The sequence below is a fragment of the Staurois parvus genome, unplaced genomic scaffold (genome assembly GCF_062004578.1).
Source record: "Staurois parvus isolate SC_StPar_1 unplaced genomic scaffold, SC_StPar_1.0 ptg000090l, whole genome shotgun sequence".
In the NCBI taxonomy this organism is placed as follows: Eukaryota; Metazoa; Chordata; class Amphibia; order Anura; family Ranidae; genus Staurois; species Staurois parvus.
Genome location: NW_028317886.1, coordinates 7,891,636 through 7,905,068, shown reverse-complemented (window position 1 = coordinate 7,905,068; position 13,433 = coordinate 7,891,636). Strand labels below are relative to the sequence as shown.

At 39.7% G+C, this 13,433-nt stretch overlaps 1 long non-coding RNA gene across 1 annotated transcript in view; it reads left to right on the top strand.

Moving 5' to 3' along the window:
- Positions 1-13,433, top strand: part of LOC149468235 (uncharacterized) — a 145,647-nt gene that overhangs the window by 17,443 nt on the left and 114,771 nt on the right. The window lies entirely within an intron of this gene.

The window sequence follows — 13,433 nt, the reverse complement described above, 5'->3', positions numbered from 1 at the left end:
CTCTTTCCTTCTCCCTGATGTGACCCCATTCAGCCGGGGTCCTCTGAGTCCTGCACTGCCTTCTCCACACACGTCCTCATCCTTTCACCATCTACTTCCTTCCTGGAAAGTTCCTGGTCTTCTGAGTATATAGGTTGCTACCCCTTAGCCAGCTCTTATGGGAAATGTAGTATGTTTACTCTTTGAGTACAGAAATCCTGCTATCAGCACACAAGTTCAACAATGCTTTGCTTTGCTTCATTAAAGTCTGAATAACTAAACTGGTTAATTAACATCATGCAATCAGTATTAGCGCAGTGTGTTACAGGTGTAATGAAGAACCTTTCCAAATTTGTGAGCCATAAGTGACTTAACCACCAGAGGTATGATGGTGGCTGTCTCCTTTTTTCCACCATTATCTTCAAGACCTCCAAGAGAAGCTATAAACCGTGTCAATACCACACAGACTAATGGTCACCCAACTCAGGTCCATGCTCCTGCTGTGGAGCCCTGTTATCTATCATCCATAGACACCCCTTTTGTCCTGGAAAAAGAAACTGGGACTCAATGACCCAGAAATCTAACTTCAGGATGGCTTTGTATGGTCTATCTTGCCAAGGACATCAAGTTCACGTGGGGTGGAGTTTAGCAGGGTGGATCTTTAACCACCTTGCTCAGAAGCAGGCATGCTCCACTCCCTACATTTGCTCCAGGCTTCTGCAATTCTCTGGGCTTCCTCCATCCCATGGTATCCTGGACTCACCCAGGAGATATACGTTTTGCTGATTCCTGCCATCGGGTGCTCAGAGAGATTGCACCTGTTGGGACAGAAGTGAATGGGCACAGGTACTGTGCAGGTTTCATGTCCTCCACTGTCACTCCCAGCATGTGGGCCACCATGTTGGAATACAAGAGTACACAGCTTCCTGTCAAGTCTCATCCACTGCAGAGCACCCTGAGCCACCTGTCTTCTGAGTGCCATTCACCAGCGTTTCTCAAGTAGTGACTTCTCCTCCTGCTTGCCTGTGGGACTGGCCCTGAAATCCTTTGAGTTGGTTTTTTGGACTGCCAGACCAAACTTGCATTCCTTTGAGAGAAATGCTACAGGTAGTCAAGTGCAAGTAGCCATGTGTACTGTACTGTTTATTGAGTAGTTTTTTTTCTCTGCAATTTGTCCCTCTGAGTCTCATAGACTGTACCGTGATAGCATTCAGTGCCTCTAATATGAAACTGCTCCTAGGCAGCTCTACTGTAGTTATTACTATAGCTTAATTGCCTGTTATATATTGTTCAGTGCTGTATACATAACTTCTTGTCATTTAATATCCTATTTATGAACTTCAGATAGTCCTACTGAACCACACCAGAATTATGGAAAGAGGTTATAAATCTATCTGGTTCCCATTTGACTTAGATCTCAGGTGGGAGATCTATATGCTGCTTGTACTTTGTGATGTGGTGTGACACTGCTACCTATTTACTTTTAGCAATGTGTATTATGGATGGCATAATAATTATTTATGCACTTAATAGAATTTACACTAGAAAGTTTGTTTTCTTTTTCTTGACTTAAATGATTTCTTTGTCTCTGTACTTGCTTGATCATGAAGTGAGAGAGTCTGACTATGCTGTTGGGAAACATACATCAACAACACTTACCATATTTTTGCCTGTCACAAACTGCTACAAGCAAGCATATATCACTCTACTCTGAAAGTTAACTTAAGGAAGGAAACTAATCTACTTTTATACCCTTTTTTTTTTATAACATTCGAGTTTGTTTTATTTTAGCATATGCTCTGTATAAGGTATCTTTATCAGTAAAAGTGAATATTCTTCCAAACATACTAGCTAAAATATGTTATATAACAAACTACATCCTAAGGAATCCTGGAATACAACTGGCAATGAGTTACCGGGAAGAAGTGTAAGATATATTTACATACAGGTGCAAGCTCTTGAGATCATAAGCTAATGGATCCTAATCTATGAGTGCATAATTCATGAATACCTCTTTTAGGAAGTAAGCCTCCTGGGTGGAAAGGGTATTGATTTTGAGCAAGTGTGCCTCGGTGATAAATAATGTATACAGTACCAAAGAAGGTGAAAGAACACATAGATATAAGATGAATATCACTGCAGGTGGCTAATTTTACCAAGATCAAGCAATGATCACATTGCTGCAATATGAATGTTGTCCATTAAACAATAATGATCATTGCCAGCTTGCATTGCAAACTTAAGACACACAAGCTTTGGCCACAATGCTTTGTTTCAACAAATGGAGCCACGCTGCACTACTCCATGGTAGTTAGGCATTTAGGGGGTTAAAACATGGGGTGACAAATAACCTCCTCACCATCTGTCAAATGCCTCTGAAAAGCTATTTGAAAGCAGAACTTTTTCAGGGACATGAAAGTCGTTGTCACATGTGTAAATGAGCCCTAAAGGAGCCCGTAGCCTTACTAAAATTAAACATATTAGAAAACAGTCTTTCTGGTATGTCTGTGCCTGTAGATATATCTCTACATCTTTCAGGATTTTACTGCATAGGGTCTGATTTACTATAGGAGTAATTTTCATATGAATCTGTTTTTTTTGTTTTAAGTTCAGATACCCAATCAGATTAGGAAACTAATAAGTAATTTAAAGTGAACCCATGCTAAGGTAAATATGATCTCAATATATAATTTATTATACAATTTGTATATCTGTTGGTTGACTTGTGGCTGTCTAGTTGTTGGTGGAAACCAGTAGCCACGGCATGCACAGGAAGCACGAAGCACACAAAAAATTATTTGACAAACTCTCAACTAAAAAGAAACCAATTATTTTTTATGAGCAGACTAGCTCCATGTTGCAGAACTTTGCCCCATGCTTTGCAGTTTTTTTTGTTCTACTCTAATATCCTAGCATCTATGACCCATCTTTTCAATTGTGAATTTTGGTTAATCTGCCAACAACTTGCTGTGTTTAATTCTTTTCACGTTTATTTCAAAATTCCCCAAAGAAAAAAAAGTCACCATTGTAACACACAGAAATACATCTTTACAAGTAATTTTGACACCCTTTTATCCTATCAATTTTAGACAGCTCTTTCATCTTATTTTGACAGAGTGATTAAATCATCACTTCTAGACACAAATGCCGCCTTGTCAGATGCACAGACTGGGGCTCAAAGACAAAAATAAGTGAGAACAAGTAAATCTCTATAGAGCAATGAGGCACAAAATCTTTTCAATGTATAACTAGTTTAAAAGTACTATAATTGTTATTATTTATGCACCATTTCAATGTTATAATTTTATGCCTTTAAAATTCAGATAATTACTGAGAATTTGGGCTGATAATATTTATTGGACAGTTAAATAAAAAAACCTCTTAGGTCTCTCTGTCAGAAGCGATAATTTCCCTAGAAAATAGTTTTTAAAGAATTATGATATGTCATGCAGAGGAAGTGACAGGCCCACCAGTGAGTCTTTTTCATTTGACTTCATTCCACTGTGTAAAGGCAGTGTTTCGGCCCAAGGACTAATTTTTAAAGCTATTAAAAAGGGTTTCTCTGCAAATTGTTGCCTGCACCTTGTAACATTAAAGCTGAACTTAAGGAAAACAGTTGCATTCACAGATATATATGAAAGATTCCCTAATTTACCAAAGTATTTGTAATACTGCTTAGTCTATGTTAATATTTAAACACCCCTATCAAACAGCCCCACTATGTTGGTGACCCCACTTTTCGTGAATCTAGGTATGTAGTCCAGCTTGGCCAGCTTTCCTGCCTTCAGACTTTGAACAGATGTTGATACAGCAGCAGGAGACTTTCTCCTTCCTCTCCCAGACTAGTACAAGAGACTGCAAGAGGCGTACATCAAGGCAGATTTAAGAACTCACAATAGTTTAATTTATTGCAATGCTGTGAGTAAGACTTCTCTTTGTGTGGATTACAACATATAATTGGAACCAGCAACAAAAGTCAAGTAGGCAACACACCAAAGAATTATACCCTAGAACATTAGAGGTTAGTATACTTTATTAAAGCTATTTTTTCCAGTTGAAAATTGAGAAATAGGGGATACACATGTCAAGGGGAGGGGTACAATCAATACATGGTGAAAGTATTGTGGAGCAACAATGGCAACACAGGCAAAAGATCCTAGCTTGTCACAGAAATATATTATAGCCAGTACAGAGGAGTATTCACTGTAATTCTTAGTATGTTATATATCTGGAGCCAGATAAGGTGAGTGCTAATGGCATGGAATAATAGTGCAGACTGCAATGAGAAAGTGTCATAAAATGCCTTTTAGTACTTTTATTGGGGCCTGGCAACATGAACAGCAATACAACCTGGGGAGTATTGGGAACAGTAGTTACTGTGGTCCTGGGGTATGGTGTAAGGGTTGTGTCCCAACATTTTTTAATGGGTGTAGAAGATCACCAGATATGTGACATGGTTACTAGACAATTGTGACAACACTAGACTGGGACCAAGCAAAATAATATTTGGTGAAAAGTACTGGGCATCTTTACCAACTGGTGAGGATCTTGAAGTTAGTTCCTTGGTCTTTTGTCACCAGAAATAAGCTGTGTGTAAGAATAAATGCCTTGTCCCAGTCCTTGTGTATCAGAGAGATGTTAAAGTCTGTCAACCATTTTTTTGTATTTAAGGTGAATGCATGAGAGAAATATAACATATAGAAAAGAGAGATAATGTATCGGGAGAAGTCAAAGGGATTGGAGAGTGGAAGGGATGCACAAGGATAGTCTGGAGGGGTGGGAGTAATCCTTGCCCTAGGATCTGAAATAGGCACTGATGGGCTGTTCTCTCCCAAACCAGAAAGTTTGACCAGGGCAGGGCAAAGAGAAAAAAAGGTTTCCAGAGCCATGGGCCTGTGTTGCAAGAAATCCAGAGTTTATGGACAACCGTGTCCTATAGGATGAATAAAGTGTGTGTGTGTGTGTGTGTGTGTGTGTGTGTGTGCGCGTGCGTGCGTGCGTGCGTGCGTGTGCGTGTGCGTGTGTGTTGCTCCTATTCTTTGATTCAAACTAGTTGGGGAGTGAATATCAAAGTTCTATTCATTGAACCATGAATAGAGGTTATAGGATTACAAATCTGAGAGTTTTTATTTTTAGAAGGGGAGTGTAGTTTAAGCCACAGAGCTGAGAGAAATCAGCTCATCATAGATCCTTAAGCATTTTAGGGACCATGGACTTTTCTTAAATGGGAAATCTTGGTGGAGGAGAGTATCCTGCTGAGGCAGATGAGAAGATTTTAACATTTCAGATTTGGGATAATTCACTTTAAAGTTGCTAAACATTTGGAAGTGCCTAAATTCCTGTATGAGATAGGTCATGGTCATGTGAAGGTTGATGACATAAATTAAAAGGTCATCTGCAAATAGTGATAGTCTAGTATGTTGGGAACATAGCTGAATGTCTGAGATACAGGGGTTGTTCCTGAAAACACTGGCCAGGTGCTCCATGGTCAGAGTGTATAAAAGGGGGGATGCCTGGTGCAATTGGTGATGGTGAACCTTAAAGATAAAGTGCCACTGACTTGAATACTTTCTGAAGGCAGCAAGTAGAATGCTCATATTTTATGTAGACAATGGGTCTAAACCTAATTGCATTAGAGTGCATTGGAGAAAGGGCCAACTGACTGTTGAATGCACTTTTGGCATAAACAGATATGGTTTGGACATGGTATGTCAGTAGGATTCTTTTTTTGTTGTTGTTATTGGCCTTGCGGCCCAGGACAAATACAATTGGTGTAGGTAAATGAGTTGTGGGAGGAGGGGTTTACAGCATATAGATTAAGATGTACCTCTATTAATGAAACTGGGTGATCATTGGAACAAAGGAAATGGCACTTTTCTAGTTTTGGGATAAGAAATATATGGACCTCCAATGATTGAACGGGGAATAGATTATTTGTAGAAACAGAATTGAAAAGGAGTAGGAGAAGAAAAGGAGTAAGCAGTCCTTTATAGCAGCCTTTTTCAACCAGGGTGCCCAGACACCCTGGGGTTTCAGGGGTGCCTTGGCAAAATGCTTATAAATTGCCTAAAAATTGTACACAAGCCAGTGTGTGGATCAAGAATGCCTTTTAGTTACAAAAAGTCAGAGGTTTTCATTGTGATATACAGTATGTATAAAGCATAAAGATTGCACCATCATTTTGGGACTGGGGCTTATGACATTTATATGAACTTTTGGACTGATATGCATCGAACATTTATATGAATTTGGTTGCACAGGTTTATATATTTATCATTAATTGCACTTGAACACTTTTTTATGAAAAGGTTTGCACATGATTTTTGCATGAAAAGGTTTACTCATGATGTTTTATATGAATTGCTTCTTACATGAATTGTTTTTGCATAATGTTTGTTTATTTTGTGCATGATTTTTGAAAAAAAAAAAAATCTATATTTCTCTGAGCACTTGAGGCACTTTATAAGGTTTTGTATTTAAAGAGACAGCACACCTACTTGGACTTATTTATATAGTATGTGCCACCAGATATACAGTAGTGGTCAGGGGCGGACTGACAACTCATGGGGCCCCTGGGCAATTGGGGATCATGGCGCCCCTGTGTCCTTGCCCAAACTCAAAAAAGCCTATGAAAAAGGTACCAGGGGCATCTCATGGGGCCCCCTACTGACCCCAGGCCCTCGGGCAATGCCCGAATTTCCAAATGGTCAGTCCGCCCCTGGTAGTGGTGCTATATCCACATCTTACCCACTTCGCAACTCTAAGCTGCTTCCGGTTCATTACTCTCAGTTCCAGCTCTAACATCACATCCAATTGCTGCGTAGCCAATACAGTTATGCAATTGTAATTTTTTATCTGCCAAATCAACACCTCACAATTTCATCACTTCTCTATTCTTATTTACTATGAGGTTAAATCTAAACACTTTCAATTTGTATGCAATCAGGCAGGGTCCCTGTACTACATGGTTGAAGGTAAATCTAAAGGAAATTAAATAGACATTGAATAGACAGAATTGTATAATGTATGGCCTGCCTTACTCTTTTGTGAAAGGGGAGTCAAGGGCGTCTCTAGTGGCAGAGTCTAGTAGAGGAATTGCTATATCAGTCATATATTCATCAAAGGACCAGTCTAAACATTTGAAGAATGTGTGGTGGGGAGAATATAAGTTCATCAGATGAGCTTTTAATGGAGGGAATATACGTTTGGGTGATGCGCGAATGTAGGGATCAGGCAAGGGACTGGCTGTTCTTGCTGCTATGCTGATAAACACCTAAGGAGAATTTTCATTTGAAATCATATATTGCTATAGAACTGGTTTGTGGCAGAAACTAAGGTATCATTTTAATCATGAGGGTGGAGGATCTGCCAGATGTCTATGATCTAATCACATAAAAGATGTTTCTTAATAGTGTTCACTTGGCTATAGGGAGTATTGGATCTGGTGATGGAGGTGTTCAGTAGAGGCTCAATGGTGATGTTAAAGTTCCCATCTAGTAGGACAGTGCCTGTGGACCAGTCTTCGAGGTGTTGATTTGGCAGATAAAAAATTACAATTGCATAACTGTATTGGCTATGCAGCAATTGGATGTGATGTTAGAGCTGGAACTGAAAGTGATGAAACGGAAGCAACTGAGAGTTGCAGAGTGGGTAAAATGTGCCTATAGCACCACTACTGTATATCTGGTGGCACATAGTATATAAATAAGTCCAAGTAGATGTGCCATCTCCTTAAATACAAAACCTCATAAAGTGCCTCTAGTGCTGAGAGAAATATAGATTTTGTTCAAAAATCATGCACAAAATAAACAAACATTATGCAAAAACAATTCATTTAAGAAGCAATTCATATAAAACATCATGAGTAAACCTTTTCATGCAAAAATCATGTGCAAACCTTTTCATACAAAAGTGTTCAAGTGCAATTAATGATAAATATATAAACCCTGTGCAACCAAATTCATATAAATGTTCAATACATAACAGTCCAATAGTTCATACAAATATCATAAGCCACAGCGCCAAAATGATGGTGCAATCTTTATGCTTTAAACATACTGTATATCACCGGCACTCCTGGTGCTACAATAAACCTCCCAATGTGATTCCACCACCACAAGTGTTCACTCTTTATCATATGTTTTAACCTCCAGATTATAAGAGGTGAAAAACAGCATTAAAAAAAGTCTCTCCTCAGTCCCAGAAGCAATCACCTAGCTCCACGGCAGCCGCAGCCTATTTCACCAGGTGGCCCTCACAATGGCTTCAAACTTCAGTCAACCGCCATTGGAGGATGCATGGGTCACTTAAAGAGAATAATAGAAATACTCAATGGCCCGGTACATTTCAAAAGGTGCAGGATTTATTAGCAGCAATAAACTTTTAGAGATTCCATTACATCAGACATCCGCATACAGCGCCGTCGCCCGACCTACGGTGTGTGATCACGAACAGGCCCTGCCATGAACTTGAATTTAGGCACTTCCAAATGTTTTGTGATAGGTCATGTCTTCAGGGATGTTTTATATGAATTGCTTCTTACATGAATTGTTTTTGCATAAAGTTTATTAGACTATTTTATATGTTTAAAAAAAATGTTTATTTCTTTGAGCACTTACGGCACTTTATGAGGTTTATGTAAAGAGACAGCGCACCTATTTGGAATTGATTCTGTACATATTTGGTATTCAAGTATGGACGTTGCAGCAGTTTCTATTTAATTTACCTTTATCTAACAAAAATTTGGTTTGAATGACATAGAACACAGGTTTTTCATTATTTTAATTTTAATTTTTGTTTTTTTTGGGCACATAGTGTATGCCATAAGCCTCTATTGAATATCATTTGTGAGTGGCTTTTTAATTTTAATAAAGAGGTGTTTTTAAACATATTACACTATAGGAACTGTTCTCTCCTTTTTATGTATTGTATGTATGTGATAGCAAAAGATGATGGAGGAGTAATGTACCTGGACCACCAGGTGCCTTTGGATTGATATAAATGCTTTATGCTGATTATACACTGCTCAAAAAAATTAAAGGAACACTTTTTAATCAGAGTATAGCATCAAGTCATTTAAACTCCTCGGATATTGATTGTGGTTAGTTACGTAGCGGGGGGGGGTTGTTGTTAATCAGTTTCAGCTGCTTTGGTGTTAATGAAATTAACAACAGGTACACTAGATGGGCAACAATGAGACAACCCCAAAACAGGAATGGTTTTAGAGGTGGAGGCCACAGACATTTTTCCCCCTACTTATCTTTTCTGACTATTTTTCACTAGTTTTGCATTTGGCTAGGGTCAGTGTCACTACTAGTAGCATGAGGCGATACATGGACCCTACAGAGTTTGCACAGGCAGTCCAACTCCAGTATGGCACATCAATACGTGCCATTGCCAGAAGTTTTTCTGTGTCTCCCAGCACAGTCTCAAGAGCATGGAGGAGATTCCAGGAGACAGGCAGTTACTCTAGAACTAAATTCAAAATCCTAAATATAACAAATAATATAATATAGATACACCAAATCAAAATAGTCCAATGGGAAATCCAAAAATATGTCCAAAATACGTCTAAAATAAGTCCAATACAGTGTCCAAATTTCAATCTTTTTTTCTCCAAACTGTGAAAATTATTCCTCCAAACAAGTACCTCGAGAAATAAAAATAAACAATCTAGTGCAATTCAATAAATTAAAGAAAATCACCCCGTGAGACTCCACACTTCACTGCAAAAATTTATCAATTTGTGAGAAAAGAAAAAAAAAAAAAAATATATATATATTTGAATTAAATTATACCAATCTTATTTTGTAATAGTGCAAAAACACATCAATCCAAAGTGTACACACTCTGTGATCACTGCTACACAGTGAATACCTTCAACCACCACACAATAGTACCAAATACTATTACCCTCTGTGAATGTTATGAAAGCTCTACCAACATTATGGATCAGTAATCCTCCAACGATCTTCTTCAAGAATATTTTCCAGGTCCTCAGAAAAATAAATGGTCTTAGGAGCAGTATTCAAAACATAGGGATAACATTTATTAGTAACTCACACTTAAAATTCCGATTATCAGCTCCAGCCATGGTTTCTGTCTGCTAAACAAACATTTCCTCCACCATGTGTTTTGATAACCTAAAAAATGGCCGCAGCGACACTTCCGGTCTGCATACGTGCGTCCTGACGTCACTCCTTTAACGCGTTTCGTCACTTCCGGACTCCATCTGAAAGGATCACCTTTCAGATGAAGTCCGGAAGTGACGAAACGCGTTAAAGGAGTGACGTCAGGACGCACGTACGCAGACCGGAAGTGTCGCTGCGGCCATTTTTTAGGTTATCAAAACACATGGTGGAGGAAATGTTTGTTTAGCAGACAGAAACCATGGCTGGAGCTGATAATCGGAATTTTAAGTGTGAGTTACTAATAAATGTTATCCCTATGTTTTGAATACTGCTCCTAAGACCATTTATTTTTCTGAGGACCTGGAAAATATTCTTGAAGAAGATCGTTGGAGGATTACTGATCCATAATGTTGGTAGAGCTTTCATAACATTCACAGAGGGTAATAGTATTTGGTACTATTGTGTGGTGGTTGAAGGTATTCACTGTGTAGCAGTGATCACAGAGTGTGTACACTTTGGATTGATGTGTTTTTGCACTATTACAAAATAAGATTGGTATAATTTAATTCAAATATATATATATATATTTTTTTTTTCTTTTCTCACAAATTGATACATTTTTGCAGTGAAGTGTGGAGTCTCACGGGGTGATTTTCTTTAATTTATTGAATTGCACTAGATTGTTTATTTTTATTTCTCGAGGTACTTGTTTGGAGGAATAATTTTCACAGTTTGGAGAAAAAAAGATTGAAATTTGGACACTGTATTGGACTTATTTTGGACGTATTTTGGACATATTTTTGGATTTCACATTGAACTATTTTGATTTGGTGTATCTATATTATATTATTTGTTATATTTAGGATTTTGAATTTAATTTGGGATTTATTGCATCACAAAAAGGTTTTTTTATATATTTAACACTTTCTAGGGTGGAAAGTATTAACTTTTTGAGGGTATAAGGAGGATATATATCTAATTAGTTACTCTAGAACAGCTGGACAGGGCCGTAGAAAGTGCTTAACCCATCAGCAGGACCGGTATCTGCTCCTTTGTGCAAGGAAGAACAGGATGAGCTGTCAGGGCTCCAGGTATGACCAGAGGTATGTGAACTGACGCAGGGAAACGCAGGCTTCAGATATGTTATAAACAATAAGACAAATTATTAAAGACTAACAATACAAACATAAACGCAGTGCACCAAACCCCAAGCTAACACAAATACATACAACAAGGTGAAACAAACCCAAACCTAAACTGATACAGATACACAGGTACATACACATATAGAGCACAACGTAATCAGGCAGGCCGGGTCAATAACTATTGGGCAGGTAGGTACAGGAGGAGCAGGCGGAGAGAATAGTCAGGGTCACAAGCCAGGGATCAAAACAGGAGAAGTCAGCAGAGGTCAGGATCAGACCGGGTCGGCAACAAGTCAGGCAGAGGCAGAAACAGAAACAGGAACAGGAACGCAGGTTACAAGATACAGGGGCCCATGGAAAAACACACACACCAAGGCACAGACTGCAGGTCTGGCTATCCCTTAAATACACCTGCATAATCAGCTTCAGGTGTTTGGCTGGCTGCAGGGTTGAGTCTCTGATTGCTGAGAGCACCCGCTGGCCAGCCCTGGTACTGCAGCCCACAAGGCAGGCGAGTCCCACCATTACTGGCAAGTCCATTCCTGACATGAGCACTGCCAGAGCCCTACAAAATGACCTCCAGCAGGCCACTGGTGGGAATGTCTCTGACCAAACAATCAGATACAGACTTCATGAGGGTGGCCTGAGGGCCCGATGTCCTCTAGTGGGCCTTGTGCTCACTGCCCGGCACCATAGAGCTTGATTGGCATTTAACATTGAACACCAGAATTGGCAGATCCGCCACTGGAAAACTGTGCTTTTCACAGATGAGAGCAGGTACACCTTGAGCACATGTGACAGACGTGAAAGGGTCTGGAGAAGCCGTGGAGAATGTTATGCTGCCTGTAACATCATTCAGCATGACTGTTTTGGTGCTGGTCCATTGATGGTCTGGGGAGGCATATCCATGGAGGGACACACAGACATCCACAGGCTAGACAATAGCACCCTGACTGCTGTTAGGTATCGGGATGAAATCCTTGAACCCATTGTCAGACCTTACGCTGGTGCAGTGGGTCCTGGGTTCCTCCTTGTGCACAACAATGCCTGGCCTCATGTGGTGAGAGTATGCAGGCAGTTCCTGAAGGATAAAGGAATAGATACCATTGAATGGCCCCATGCTCGCCTGACCTAAATCCAATGGAACACCTTTGGGATATAATGTTTCGGGCACCGCTAGGTTGCACCTCAGACTGTCCAGGAGCTCAGTGATGCCCTGGTTCAGATCTAGGAGGAAATATCCTAGGACACCATCCGTCGTCTCATTAGGAGCATGCCCCGACATTGTCAGGCATGCATACAAGCACGTGGGGGCCATACAAACTACTGAGTAGCATTTTGAGTTGTTGCAATGACATTTCCGCAAAATGGACTAGGTCCTGTTCTTAGCTTACAGGGGTGGCACCCGGTGTGGTCTTCTCCTGCTTTAGCCCATCTGCTTCAAGGTTCGATGTGTTGTGCGTTCATAGATGGTATTCTGCATACCTTGGTTGTAATGAGTTCCGATGCTCGGTTTTAACTTCAGCAAGTCATCTTCACCATGTCTAGATGCCTAAATGCATTGAGTTGCTGCCCTGTGATTGGCTGATTAGCAATTTGTGTTACCAAGCAACTGAACAGGTGTACCTAACAAACTGGCTGGTGAGTGTATATATATTATATGGCAGCTGCAGTGATTGTTGCAGATTTGTATATTTTAGCAGTATTGTCCTTTTAATTTTTTCTCCTAAACGCAGGTTTAATTGGAATTATTTTGAAAGAGGATCTTGTTGATGAAGAGCGTGATGGATTGCTGCAGCATTATAGGTGGAGCTGCATATGGGTTAGCTTACTTTAAAGTTAATCATTGAAGTTTGTTATACATCACCCAGTGCAAATGTAAAAAGATGGAGACTCAACTCATTGCACAGATAGAAAGGACTGCAAGGGCTGGGACAGTGATAATAATTAGAGATGAGCGAATCGAACTTGGCGAAGTGGAATTCGTTTCGAATATTAGGAAAAATTCGATTCGCATCGAATCCGAATTTTAGCAAACTTCGGGTGCACGAATCGAATTTTTCCCGATCAGCCGGCAAAAGTGTCACTGCAGAGAGCTCCGCTATTTCTGACAGTTCTCTGACAGTTCTGACAGTTCATTTACAGCGGTTAAAACATTGTATCTATTTGTTTCCATTTA